Genomic DNA, 15,583 nt, shown 5'->3' with positions numbered 1-15,583 from the left:
AAATTCAAAAATGAGTTTTTGTTGATACAAGAGGAAATGATAGAAAATCAGTGGACTATCACAGCATGCTAAAGAAATGCAATGCCAAAAACTGATAAACGATCTCACTAAGGGTGTGACGGTAGGCTCAGCTAGACTAGTAGATTTGCGATAACGATACAAACATAAAGAAAAAGCCTAGTTCTAGTGGAAAACACGATCGAAAGCATAGTACTTAGTTTTGTCCTTCTTGACTGTGTGCCTGCTTAGTAATCGCTGAATGCCAAAAAGCATAAAAACTGGTTAAGTTTGTGAGCTTTCACAACTTTGCTAAAAAAGACACTGTGATTGTGTATTTCTTTTGCAAAGATTTAAACTTGTTTTATTTCTTTATTTTGTTTAAGCATTGGATATCCTCTGCGTATACGTGAGTATCGACCTGGATGTTAATGCCTAAACGTTCTGCTTTATTTTCTTTGGTGTTTCGTTTAAGCTTTGGATCACCTCTGCGTATACGGAAGTATCGACCTGGTGGTTAAAGCCTAAACAACTTCAACTTATTTTTATTTTCTGTATTTTGTTTAAACATTGGACTTTCTCTGCGTATACGGAAGTATCGACCTGATTGTTAATGTTTAAACATTCTGCGTTGTTTTCACACAAATCACAGTTGATCAAAGTTTAAAGGCATTACTTGAGTTAGTGTATTGCATGATGAGGGGATATGCTGAGATTGTGGGGTCCATAAGAACTTAGAGCATAACTAATACATTTTAACGTATCGGTAAGTATTTCGAAAGTTTTTAGTTTGAGTTTAAATGGACAACAATATCGTCAATCTATGTGAATCGTTTAGAACTAAAAATGTTTAAAGCTTAACGGTGCTAGTGATGTGTCTCAAAACTGATATGATCCTCTTTCACAAGCTCACAAAAATAATGTTTGTACATATTTCATTTTTGCATTTATGTTTCATATTTTGAAAAAATTTCAAAAAGATTTTCGACAACTGATGTTGGAAAGCTGATATTCAAAATTCCAAATGCTAAACAAGATGAACTTTGCGTTGGAAATATGTGCTTGAATTGGAGAAATTTGTATTTTTGAGAAAGAAGACAGATTGATTAATCAAGATCAATAATTAGAACTTGATATAATCATTATGATTGAATGGTTTCAATCAGTAAGTTTTTCTTATTGATTTAAGTAAAAACTTATGTGTTGATGAGAAGATTTGTGTAGGAAATGGAAAGGTTTCTGATCCTGTTGCTACAGAAAGCCAGGAGATACATCAGAATCTGTGAAGAGCTTAATCAGAGAAAAAGCCAGGATGTAATTTCAAAGGTGATAACAAATTCCAGACAAAGATCCCAGCTTGATGAAAGAGGGAGTCTGACAAGAGTTAGAGCCAGAGAAAGATCCGGGTACATGATTCAAGGAAAAATTCCTGAAGAAGACCGTTCAAGATTGAAGAGTCATCATGTTCAAGACTCTCACTAAAGATTCCGTCAAAATTCAAGGGGGAGTCTGTTGGTGCAGTTGTCTGTCGACTTCATCTTCGTTCGAGTCTTAGTTTAGAACTGATTGTACAGTGCACGCAAAACGAGAAAACGGAATTTATAGGTGATTCCGCTTGAAATTACATAGAGTCATTTCAAGCGAAATCAGCAAAATCAGTTCAAGCGAAATCATGTGTTAGTAAGTTTGAGGTGATTCCGCTTGAACATGCTATTCCGCTTGAAGCTGTTTCAAGCGGAATCTCGAGCCTATAAATACCCTACAAGCGAAATCAGTTGTATCAGATTATGTCTCCGACGCCGAGGTGCTGTCGAGGTGACTCCAACGCTGTAACCGCATTTTGATCAATACAAGAGATAGTAAATAGTATTTCCAGTGTTTAACAAGCTAAACAAAGACTGAATCAATGAATTCCGCCTCTGATTCAGTCTGAGCACTCTTCTGATCGACTCGCCAGGTCGTTTCACGATCCTACAAAAATTCAAAATAGTTCAAAGTTTAAGGTAAAAAATGTTTCTAATGGTCAAACTTGGGTGGTGAAAAGGAAAGAAACGTCTGTTGAAGAGAAGAAACTTGATTCACTAAGAGAGTTAAGGTCAAGAAACAAACTATTTTTGTAAAAAATGAAAAATATTTTCCAAAATTGAATGAATCATATTGTGTCAAAATACCCAAGGTAAAGCAGGCCTAGGTTGCATTATTCAAATGATTGAATTTTTTTTGCATGCGCAGGTGTTCTTGAGGACAATTCAAGTTTTAATATAGTCATCGGAGCAGCCTGGCACATGAGAAAGAAATCCGTTGTTTGAAAACAGGAATAGAGTGATTTGGTTGAAATTTTTAAAATTTTGAAAATATTGAAAAGGAATACGCCAAACCCTCACGACTGAACAAACAAAACATGATAAAACAAAAATTGAAAATGGTTCTCATAATGTTAAAATATCAATGTTTTATTATCACGGGGGTGAAAAAAGACACAAAGAATGTAAAGAAGAAACGAATGGTGAGATAAAGCTATCTACATCGGTTTGTCAAATTTTCTTGAAAATGTTTTAGATTTTAGGGGGATTATATAGTTTTTAAATTTGAAATAAAATCATAAACATTTGAAAATTTGGAAAAGTACAAAAACATGAAAAAGAAAAATGAGTTTTGTGTAAAAAAAGAAAATGATAGTACATCAGTAGACTGTCACAACATGCTAAAGAAATGGAAAGATAAAAAGTAATAAATGGTCTCACTGATGATATGCAAGTAGGTTTTTACACACCCAGTAAATTGATTTCGAGATATAAATCTAAATAATTATCTTTCTTAATTTGTGGGTAACATCTCTCGGATATATGGACTTAGTACTCCAAAATTTCGTTTGAGAGATTGCCTGATTCTGAGATATTAGGTCTTTATACTTATTGATTTCAAGGGATTATACAAGATCTTCTGATTTTGCGTTAGCGATGACATAGAACTTGTAGAATACTTTAGCGCTTAAACCCCTTCACTGCATAAAAATTGAGAATATCGAAAGATATATATCAAGTGCAGTTCAGAAGATTCCTAAGTGGAACACACCTTAAGTCGAGCCTTCATCTCTTTGTTTGAACGGTGGTTCTAACCTGAGCTCTCAAGGCCTCGCACTAACCCAGAAACATATATCATTTAGGTATATTCACATGTAAGACTGAATCCAGGGAATCTTGATACGGGAGTATATTATGAGGTGGGACACACGATTAAGTTAGTTCCTAAAACATTAATCTCGTATCATGAATCAATTGAAGTTTGTGTGAAAATTTAAGTGGATCAGTATACTGTCAGTCTAAGTGAATCATTTAAAGCTTAAAGTTTATATAGATCAACGGTGTTTGTGATTTGTCAAAAATTGATATGTTCATCTGACACAAACTTATCAAAAATATGTTTGTACATATGTTGTTATTGTTTCATTTCATTAAAGATAAAACCAAAAAGATTTTGAGTGTGTTTTAGCATAAAGTTTGTAAAAATCAAAAAGGTTTTATTCCCGCTTTATATTTTGACAACCGATGTTGGAAAGCTGAATTTCAAAATCTAAGTATGCTAAACATGTCTTGAAAAAAATCATAAGTTCATTAATTTGAAACTTGAATTTGAAAATGAAAATTATAAAATTGTTTGAATTTATCAACCAAGGTTATTAATTTGGACTTGGTAGACAACTAGATAGTCAAGGTCATTAACTTGAACTTGATTATCTATGAGGGTTAATGGAGTTGATCATGCTTAAAAGTCAAATATGATAATAGACAGTTATATGTTTGGAAACTTCTCACAAATAAAGTCTAGAAATGTTTATTTGCATGATAAACGAGAGTTTTCAGGAAGTTGGTTGATAGGAGGAGCTTGATATTCATTGTCAAATGGAAAGGAAGCTAAAGGACCAGGAAAAGATCGTGGTGCTGAACTGACAAATGAAGATTGCTAAAAGCAAGGGGGAGATAGCTAAGAGGGAATCTGTGATTTAATAGTGTCAAAGTTTTTAAAGACTCTGAAGAAAATGAAGATTGGCTACGACAAAGGGAAGATTGACTGCGGCAATATCCGAGGGGGAGTCTGTGAGTGCATTATGTCTATTTCCTCCGTCAATCATGTCTATAATTGTTAATGTATCGAGTCGTAATTGATTTTATAGAATTCATGATTGAAAAGGCGGGTTTGTAAAGTTTAGTCTGTGTCGTACGAAAGGCACTTTCGTACGAGAGGGCAGTCCAAGTCGGCAGAGGCCCATTCGCTGTTAAAGTCCCTTTCGTCCTTACATGTTTGGACGACTGGGTGATGCCTATAAATAGAAGTGTTGGGTCTTGTCATTTAGAATTTTTGGACTTGAGAGGGAAACCTCTGTCCATTTGGTTTCGTGGTTTTGTAACTTCATATAATCAATAGAAACCAGTTTAATTAGCTTGTTCTTGTGTATGTCATCTTTATACTCGGATTCCGCACGAGATATGGAGACTTATTGACCAGTCGGAGCTTTCAGGAACCCGAAACGGTCCTCACAATTTAAGACAAGTGTTAAATAAAAATTAAAAACAGATGTATGGGTAAACTTATTTATATTTTATTTATACAATATCTAATTAAAGAGAAGTATTTGATAAAAGATGAACATGCGAACTATATTTTGCCTTTTCTTTTAATCTAGAATTTTAGTTCTTTTATCATTTCCCTTTTGCGCATATCTTTTTTATATCTTTTGGCTTAACTAAACAATTATCTACGGTCTGATTAAAATTCTATTCGAACGGGGCAATTATAGTAAATTTATATTTTATCGTTACAAACCGAACATATATCAACAAAACAACATTGGCACCGGTAGTTTATTCATTTTTTATCGTTTTCTCAACATGACGGTATAAAATTCGTTGAACACAAAGTTATATTCGCAATAAAGTATTCCTTCGCATTGTAAGTTATATCGAGTGTTGATACCATACTAGTACCATAACAAACTGTATCGATACTGTCTGAAAACCCGCCACAAAGCGCGAGTACATCCAATTTAGAGTCGCTCTAAGGTTTTAAAGTTTACAATAATGATTCTGACTTTACAATAATGATTACGTTATCAAGATTCTTGAAATTTGTCTTTTTCTTTAATAAATATTTGGAATGAAAATTTGTAAAGACAAGTTTTTATAATTCAGTGTGTGTATATACATAAACACGTGTTTTTTTCTATTTTTTCATTTTGAACACATGCATATAGTCGACACATTTGAACGGGAGCGTGTCCTAGTAGGGCCCAAAAATATGAAGAGGATAATATATTTCCTTAAATCATATAAATGATAGGTGTTAATTAATCAAGGAGATTTATTATAGAATATTGAATTTTAATAATTCAACTATTGGCTAATGGTCGCTAACAATTCTAACATTAAAAAAATATTGGATTTTAATAATTTAACTATTGGCTAATGGTCGCTAACAATTCTAACACTAAAAATAATCACTGTATATCCCAGGGGGGACTCAAGCCCACTTCAAGGTGGGCGGACGCACCCCCGGGGAAAAAAAAATTTAGTGTTAAATTCCGTCGAAAATCCCGTCCGCACCCCTTGGAACTTTTCGTCCGCACCTCTTGGATTTTTCGACCGCACCCTTGAACGCACCCCTTAGGTAAAAAGTGTTATCAATTTATATTTTAATTTTTTTTGGTAAACTCTTATTTAAAAAAAAATACTACCTAAATTATATAACTTTTAATACCTAACTAACTAAACCCAAATACCCATGCATTTACCCACTTATAATTCCTAACTAGCTAGTCCACTAAGTCTTAGCCCATTAACCAAACCCAACAATATTTCAAACTATAATAAAATAATTAAAGCCCAAAACCTTTAGAAATTCTCTCCCACTCTCTCCCTCTCTTGCGTCCCTGCACTGCCAACGAACAACATCACCCAGCGACAACAGTCCAGCAGCCGGCAACCACCGTAATCAGCCACCATACCACCGTCGTTTGACACCAAATCTAACCGGAATCCGAACACAGGTAAGTTTCTTTGTTATTTTGATGATTTTGGTTGATATTATAGGAGAAAAAAAGGTAATAAAGTTGTTAAATAGGTTTGAAATTTTGTGTGTTTTGACGTTGTTTATGGTTTTTTAGATGATTTTTAGGGTGATTATGTTGTTTATATATTTTTAGGGTGATTACAACTAACATTATGATTTCTAGCTTGAATAGTTGAAAATTAAAATTGAAACATTATGTTATGGAGCGATGAACTTATGTTATATAGAGAAAGAATTGTTTGAAAATTTAGTTTTAAATGATGTTTTGGATAGATTTCAAAAAAGGAAAACCCGTAGGGCGTCGACGTTTTAATTATGTTTGTAACAAAGTTTACATGTTTTTGATTATTATATAAATTTAGTTTGATGTTCGTTTGTTTTACATGACCCGACCCGACCCGATACGAACCGATTTTTTTACTCATATACCTAGGGGCCTAAAATTTTTAAAAATGTTCCGCACCCCCATGGAAAAATTCCTGAGTCCGCCACTGTATATCCCAACTATTAACATATTCTCCAATAGACCCTGACTAACAGAACCCTAACACCGTTAGTCCCCGGTCGCCGGAAAACTCAACATTTTAGTCTCAGACCTCTTTGTAACCTTATTACGGACCTTTAGTAACTCTTTTCTAGTAAAAACCCCAATTATTGAAGTTGTCAAAAAACTCTTTTTTCGTCGAAAAACCCCTTTTTTAGCCTGAAAACTCAACTTTTTTGCCGGAAAACTCAACATTTTTGTCTCAAACCTCTTTTTAACCTTAGATCGGACATTTAGGAAACTTTTTCTAACCAAAAAACGGTTTTCCGGCAATCGTAGACTAACGGCGCTAGGATTCTGTTAGTCAGGGTCCATTGAAGGCCAATATGTTAATAGTTAGGACTGCCAATGGTTATTTTTAAAGTTGGAACTGTTGGTGGCCAACGATGAATAATTGGGATTATTAAAACCCAATAATCCATTTATTATTTGAAACTATGACATTTAATGAAGAAAAAAAAGTAAAAAAAGGTACCTAATGATAGTCCCGTAACGATCCGATTTCAGTTTCGATTCGGTAAAAATAATGAGACGGGTGATTTTAAGCCAAGAATCAAGATAAACAATAGAAAGATAGACAAAGATAGGATTGAAAGAAAGATATTTTTAATTGATAGTGACAAAAGATTACAAGATAATGATCCACCCCGGGTGAGCTCCCCCGGGGTGGTGACTCAAATGCACACCTCACAAGTGAGGTTTACTCTACTATTTATAGCCCCTGAGCCTTGTCCTCCAAGCAAGCCGCCTCTTGCTTGGAAAACCTACTACACTCATTAAAATGCCCAACTAAAACCCAAATAAAAACGGCAACCTATACAAATTCATAAATACGCTAAATAACGTCGGTGTAATTGATAACATCATTCTCCATTTTGACCCAACAATATTCCCCCGAGAATGATGCTATCAATTCTTCAAATGATCTTCAAAAATAAATCTGACGTCGTCTTCGAATCTTCACAAATCGGCTAAATACCCAAATTCTCATTCTCATTTTCCCCCGCAAATGTAGACCCTCCTATATCTTGTCGATCAAAGCTCCTTATCTTACTTTTGAAGATACAATTGTAATAGTCATATGATAGGGTTCGAACTTCAATGATAAAAGTTGAATAATTAGCTTCATTGTGAGGATCTTCAATTCTGTTAAATTGCATTTAACTCCCGATCCACTGCAAATGTCACCAAATACCATAAATATCGACGGCCCAAAAATATATCATGAAATCCCTGGCCAGTCTTATTCGTGGCCCAAAATATGTATAATAAATCCAGGCCAGAAAATTATTTTGTAGAAACTCATGATCCATCTGACCACATAATACCATCGATCTATAAATATTCAGCAAGCCCAATCCTTGACTTCAATCTATCCAAATTAAATCATACCTGAATATATATGAAGGCCCAATACAAAACCTTTGCAATTTGCCTGGAAATTTTGTACAAGCCAAGAAATTCATACGTGGCCCAATAAAAAATTTCATCTTGCCTGATCAACTTGAGAAATGGAAATCACGCGTGGTCCAGAAAAAGCAATCATTGGGGCATCATTACCCCAGCCCATGCAAATGTATTCCTATCAAACCCTAGCCGCAAGATATCCTAGCCGTCAACTTCCATCGTGCACATTAGCACCATCTGCCACCGCCATTTCCACCGAGTACCACCACCCAAAGTCCGGCGACCACCTCAAATTGCTGATAAACAACTTCAGTCGCTGTCATACACCATTCAGTTCGACGGAGAATTGCCCTGATCGGAAACCGACCGGCCGCAAACCAATTTTGGTAGGAAACATAAGACAGACGCAACCAGTTGTCATCAGATTTGATGGAAAAATGATGTATATCTCTGGCATCTAAGATCATCTAAGCTCCAAACAACCAAAATTTAATAAAAAAATGAGAAGATGAAAGTAGCGTAGAGAGATGTCGACAGAATCCAGATCCAAACGCCCATCACCATAAACTCCGATAACAATCCACTAGAATACATAGCTCTTAACAGATGAAAACACGTACCTGGATTCACACGAAGTTATAGAACGGTATCCAGAACCCCCGTCGGTGATAAGAATCTCACACACAACACCCTTCGATTCCGACAATCGAGATATACCGGTGAGACACCACCGTTCTCCAGCCAGATTTTACTCCGAAGACAAGAAATGGAACCCAATATTTACCGTCAACAAGAAATCGAGTGTAAGAATTAGAAGTCAGCAAGATATACCACAACGTGATACGAAAGCAATCACCACCGGAGACAACCAAATGAAACCCAATGCATTTCTATCATTCTTTTCTATATGCATTATCTATTTCTCTACTGGGTGACCACCTTCTCACTCTTAATCTGATGAAAAAAATACGTTGTATGAAGAAATAGAATCGCCAGATCTGGAAACAACATCAACACGCAGATTTCAATCCGTTTTACGTCTCCGACGGGTTTTGCGGTAAAGTTCCGACCGAACCGAAAACTGAAACGAGCCACCGAGGCTCTGATACGAAATGATAGGTCCGTAACGATCCGATTTCAGTATCGGTTCGGTGAAATAATACGAGACGGGTGAATTGTGAACCATCAACAAACAAGAAGATAGATGAACAAAAGATATTTCATTGATTTGATAAGAACATACAAGATAATCCACCCCGGGTGAGCTCCCCCGGGGTGGTGGCTCACAAATGCACCCCCTCCAAGTAAGGTGTAGTAATCTATTTATAGCCCCTTGAGCCTTTTTTTCCAAGCAAGCCGACTCTTGCTTGGAAAACCTACTAAAGTCACTAAAACGCCCGACTAAAAATAACTAAAAACGTCATCCTATACAATACAATAAATATGCTATAACGTCGGCGTAATTGATAACATCATTCTCCATTTTGACCCAACACCTAAGTATAATCTCACTTAGTGACGGATGCAGAAATTTTTTGTAAGGGTGACACACTACAAATCAGTTAAATATTGGTAAAATAATGATGATCATATAACATAGTTTATGAAATAATTATAATAACATTGAGCTCAAAACGTATACCTTATCCATACCCGACAGGTAGGGTCGGGTTCCGTTACGGGTATACAATACCCAGATACAAAAATAACCGGTTTCAGGTTTTTTTATCGGGTCCGATTTCGGGTACGGTGTACCTCTACTTCTGTGTGTTGCTTTAGTTACAAAATAACTAGTTTTGGGCCAACTCACTTTAGTTATTCAAATCTGGACCTACACTTTAATTCTTCTAAGGCTGGGCACTTCACCGAATGGCTAAGGCACATATAGTATGATGGACTGTGTTGAAAACAAGTAAAATAGGCTTCTCATTTGGGTTGGACGGTGGGCCTGTGCTAGAGGTGCACAAAAAAACCCAAACCCGGGTATTATATAAACCGGATCCTTTAAACCCGAACCTAACCCTACCCTGGGTAGGGACCAGGTATGTATATTCTTTTCAATATCCGAACTCAAACCCGGGTTTTTTCGTACCCGGGTTTTCATAAACCCGTACCAGGTTTTTCGTAATACCCGGACCCGGGTTTTCGTAATACCTGGACCCGTTGTATATGATAGCTTTTTTTGAATATTTAGAGCTTGTGTGAGGCTTTTTGGGGCAGATTTCAAGACATACAATATGTATAAATAAAGTTTTTCATTATATTTCTATGTTTTATGCCAAAAAAATGAATAGAAAAACCCGATCTATACCCGAACCCGAACCATACCTGACCAATATGCGAGCCATACCCGACCAATACGCGAGCCATACCCGACCAATACTCGAACCAAACCCGACAAATACCCGAACCCTACCCGAACCCGAAAATAGGGTATTCTAATGTATGGGTATTGAAAACCCAAACCCAGGTACATAGGGTACAAATTTTCTTACCAATTTGGACCTGAACCCGAGCCTGACCCAGGTGTGGCCAATACCCGAAAAGTCAATACCCGATCATACCCGTACTTGGGTATATACCCGAACCTGGGTATTAAAAAAACCCGGTTTATGCACCTATAGCATGTGCCCACCCTCTCTCTCACATGAATCCGCCTCGATTCTCACTTAGGTAAAAAAACATTATATACCACTAAATTGCTTTATATGATTTTGTAGATTTATTCCACCGTAAATATATTGTTGTTAAAGGATGAAGAATAGTAATTTTAATTTTATAATAATATATAATTTATTATTATTTTTTAATTTTTAATAACGTATTTTTTAGGAATAATCATTGACTTTTTTTGTTGCAGTTGAAACTGGAAGAAATCCATTGGCTAATATTACAAATGGTGTTCGGGCAATGATGTGACAACTCAATGATAAGACCCAATAAAAGGACCCTTATTAATTCTAGCCAAGCACCCTTATAAATGTGGCGCAGCATGGAGGCATTCCATGGACTATGAATTAATAAAAGTAGTTTACTTAAACATAATTGGTACACTTTCAAAAGTATGGCTTCCTTTTTGAAGGAACAATCATGTTTAAGATTTAGTGTTACTCTTAGTTAATGCTTTTGTTTTTAAGTTTTCTCTTTTTAGGAATAAAGCACACTCTAAAGGCGATGGGAACTAGCCAAAGGATCTTGAGCTGGAACCCATGCACGTAAACAGAAGTCCTCAGCCTCGAAATCTTTATTACAGTAAGTTCAACACGAGGTCGTGTAAGGTAAGCACGCCCCCGTACCTCCTCACTGCTAAAACAAAATTAGGCACACGGGGTCGTGCCCCCTAAGCACACCCCGTGCCCAATGCCCAGTTTTTGAAAAAAAAATAGTTGTTTTTAACCCACATTTATACTTTTAATTCATTTTGGACACATTAAGGACAATGTGTAATTTAATTGTGGGGGGTGGGGGGGGGATTAAATCTTTCGTCCTAAAACAAGCCTTACACAAAAACTCAATTTGGAATCGCTAAACACCCCAAATCTTTTTCAAAATTTTTCTTTATTTTCTTTGTCTTGTCTTAGTTCAAGTTAAAAAACCAAGTTCTAAAAATTTTGTTTTTACTAATTTACAACCGATAGTGCCGTGATAAAAAGAATCATAAAAGAAAAATTTATAAAAGGCATTACAATCCGTTTAAAATTTGATTGTATATACATTTTCACACTTTTACCCCTTTTTCCCATAAATAGTGAGTTTTGAGCCTTTATCGAACATACAATACCATATCTTTATTAAATGCTCACTTTTCATTTCTTGTGTGATAACCCGTATCCTTCATTTTTTTATCCCATATCGCTCAGAAGACAAAAACTAAGAGTGTATCTCCCATATAAAAGAAGACAAAAACAATGTACAAAGTAAATTAATTATTTATACTTGCATGTTTAGCCATGTTGTCAAATTACATTGCAATTATGTCCCTTAGTCTATGAATAGTTTCATTTGTAAGGGTTTATTAATTACTAATTTTTGTACTTCTAATTAATCTCCGTGATTATTCAATAGCATAAAACTTAGGACTATACACCTATCTACTTTAAATTACATGTTTGTGTTATGAGAAATATTTAATATCTTTGACTCTGAACTTGATTTCTTCGTTAATTACTCACTAGTTTTTTTAGTCGCGCGTTGCGGTGAAACCGAGCAAATGATAATATAAACAAACGTAATTTGAAAATAAAGCATGTTGTTTAGAAAGTCAAACCATTTGAACGGTTTAGGTTATTATCGTACTATTTTATGATACCAAATAAATACTTTATTATAAGTACATTTTCGTTTTTAACAAAATTTATAACGGAATGTCCAGGAAAAAATCAAGCATAACTACATACTTAAGTTTTTAGAAAAAGTTATAAACGTAAATTATTAAAGAAATATCAAATTAATCGATAATATATGTTCTAAAAAAAGAAAAGAGAATTATTAAAAAAAATATGCTCAGCCTCGAGTGTGTACGTTCAAGACCTTCATGGACTGTCGACCTAATACTTTCAGCGGTACAGAAGGAGCTGTAGGTCTTCTCCACTGGTTCGAGAAGATCGAATCCGTTTTTGAGATGTGTGAATTATAGGGTCGTGTTTCGACCCAAACGAGTCGTTCAGAGGAGTTTTGATCAGATACAGGTGCGGAAAACAAGTATCTGACTTAGAAACAGCTAGCAAATCACTTTTAACACCCTTTTGTATTGATATATGACAGATTACATCCAAATCTCACACCGGCAGCACCTCGGTATGGAATCGCACAACTGTTCTACTGATTTCGCTTATGTGCACATATATATAGGGTTGGTGATTTCGCTTTTGTGTACATGACACATGAGCGAAACCCCTGCAATACCAAATAAGCGAAACCCATGTGTACATATAAGCGAAATATCATGCTTAAAACCCTATGAGCGAAATCATCCTCCTAATTACATACTTTCTCCTGTTTTCTCGTAAAACGCGCCCTGATCTGACAATCTAAGACTAAGACTCGATACAAGATGAAGTCGACAAATGCATGCACCAACAGACTCCCCCTCAGATGTTGACGAGTCGACTATCGAGTCATGACAATGTTGTGTCTTCACTTCTTCAGTATTGATCAGTCTCTGGGCTTCTCTCTCTCTATCTTCATCTCTTTCTCTTTTATCACCAACAAACTTCTTTTCTTAGATGTTGACATCTTTAAATTCATCATCATCAACATGCACTCCCCCTCAAATGTTGACTTATCCTGCATAAAACTCTATCACAAACATAAGTTTTATGATAAACGTTTAAGCATATAGACACCACTTGAAAATCCTATCACAAACTAATCAATCAATTAGATACTGATGAACCACTTGAAACTTTATTGATTTTCTTATCAAAACAACATACACTCCCAAATCAGCTGTTCATCATGTTTAGCACTTGGAATTTTGAAAATCAGCTTTTCAATATCAGTCGACGAAAATCTTTTTGAAACTTTTCAAACTTTATGCTAAAACACACCGAAAATCTTTTTGGATTTTCTGAATGAAAATAACTGACACCACTAGTAAAATCAAGAAAATGCAGAAATGAAATATTTACAGACAATATTTTTGTGAGTTTGTGTAAGAGGATCATGTCAGTTAATGAGACGTATCACTAACACCGTTAAGCTGCAATTCATTTTAAGTTCTAAACAATTCACCTAGATTGTCAGTATACTGATCCACTTAAATTTTCACACAAAGTTCAATTGTTCCGAGATACACAATTAATGTTTTAAGAACTTAAACTTATCCGTGTGTCCCACTACTTGAATATACTCTCGTATCCAGATCCCAATATTCAGTCTTATAGGTGAGTATGCCACAAATGATATCTGTTCAGGGGTTAGGTGCGAGGGCCGTGAGAGCTCAGGTCGATACTTCCATATACGCAAAGAGATGACGGCTTCGACTTTTCGGTGTGTCCCCTTTAGAGGATCTTTTGAATTACAACAGCAGCGACTATCAATTTTATTGTTTCATCAGCTTGCTGAGGGCGATGCTGTGTTTCAAGCATTTGCGGAAAGCATTATCCGGGGACTAGGTCAGTACTTCCATACAACAGAAGTCCCGGGATAATACCCCAGATATCACTGAGCATAAAGACCTAGTATCTCAGAATACGGGACCTTTCAAACAAGATTTTAGGGGTTACCTATATATCCAAGAAGTTTTGTTAACCCACAGAATAAGCAAGTTTGATTTTTATGTTTATATCTCATCACAATTTACTAAATGTGTAAAAACCTACCGACACATCCGCAGTGAGATTTTTTATCACAATTTAACCTTACATATTTTTAGCATGTTGTGACAGTCCACTAATGTACTATCATTTCCTCTTTTCTCAACAAAACTCATTTTTGATTTTATCATGTTTTTGGCTTTTTCAAATTTTCTAATGTTTTTGGATTTTCTGAAAATTTTCTACTCCCCCTAAAATGCAAACACATTAAAAAAATTGAAAACAAACTAGACTCTTGACCCACTTAAAACATGAAATGTAAAACAAACTGTACAAAACTTGACAACCGATATCAAATCGCATCAATTCGCCATTCACTTGGCATAAACAATCAGAACTCCCCCTATCAACAAACTATTTTCCCATTTAGATTTCAAAACACTTAAGTTTGTTTTAATCAAAATGGTTTTTCCGAAAAAGAAGTTTGATTGATTTTACCACTTGTAGGTTTATCAATTTGGGGATGTGGTTCATCATCTTGTCTTTCAATCACTTGTAGGAAAATGCAAGTACAAATTAATGTTCTTGACTCACCATATGCAAGCATGCACAATCAAATCTTCTAACCACTTGTAAAACACACAAACAAACCTTTTTACCGTTTGCATGATTGACATTACCGTAGAAAATACTTCTAGAAAGATGCCGATACCTGCTCCTCGCTTACCAACCTGGGAGCTCCGGCAAGTCAGGTTTTTAGTTGAAGAAAATATCCACCCAAGCCTGACCAGCCTTGGGTGTCACCGAGTCACCATCACTCGGTTTCTTACCTTTTCTCTTCTTCTCATAAAATTCATTAACCCCTTTGACTTTTCGATCAATCATCTTACCAAAGATATGCTTTACTTTGGGGTTAAAGACCTTCTCAGCATCAAAGTCATGTTTGTCATTATAAAATTGGTTAGAAATTTCAACTTTACCAATTTTCTTTTTATAATTTTCAGCCCGAAGTGATTGGAAGATCCCATCATTCACAGTCGGAACTGATTTTTCTACTTTCAAAATAGCTTCACTTTTTGAAACAATTTGTGGCTCATCTGACTTTGTGGAGTCAGATTCATCGCCAGAAGATAGCTCCTCTGATTTTGACCTATCAGAATCATCGCTAGAGCTTTCAGCAGCTTTCTTAACAACCCATTTCTGGTTGTCAGATTTAGCTCTCTTCTTGTAAAACTTGTCTGAACATTCACCAATTTCAAATGTAGAATTTTTAAACAATTTGGTTCTATCAATTGGTGGTTCAAACTCAACC

The 15,583-nt window shown here is 35.5% G+C and overlaps 1 long non-coding RNA gene across 1 annotated transcript; it reads right to left on the bottom strand.

Annotated features, from left to right (window-relative positions):
• Positions 1–7,196: 7,196 nt before the first annotated feature.
• On the bottom strand, positions 7,197–9,303 carry LOC110865790. The gene is made up of 2 exons (XR_002550970.2): positions 8,635–9,303; positions 7,197–8,481 (listed from the first exon to the last, which is right to left on the bottom strand). It is a non-coding gene; the product is annotated as an uncharacterized LOC110865790 (long non-coding RNA).
• Between the last annotated feature and the right edge of the window lie 6,280 nt (positions 9,304–15,583).

The sequence above is a fragment of the Helianthus annuus genome, chromosome 6, assembly GCF_002127325.2.
Source record: "Helianthus annuus cultivar XRQ/B chromosome 6, HanXRQr2.0-SUNRISE, whole genome shotgun sequence".
NCBI lineage: Eukaryota > Viridiplantae > Streptophyta > Magnoliopsida > Asterales > Asteraceae > Helianthus > Helianthus annuus.
Note: the sequence above shows the minus strand (reverse complement) of the source record. Positions and strands in the feature narration are given on the sequence as shown.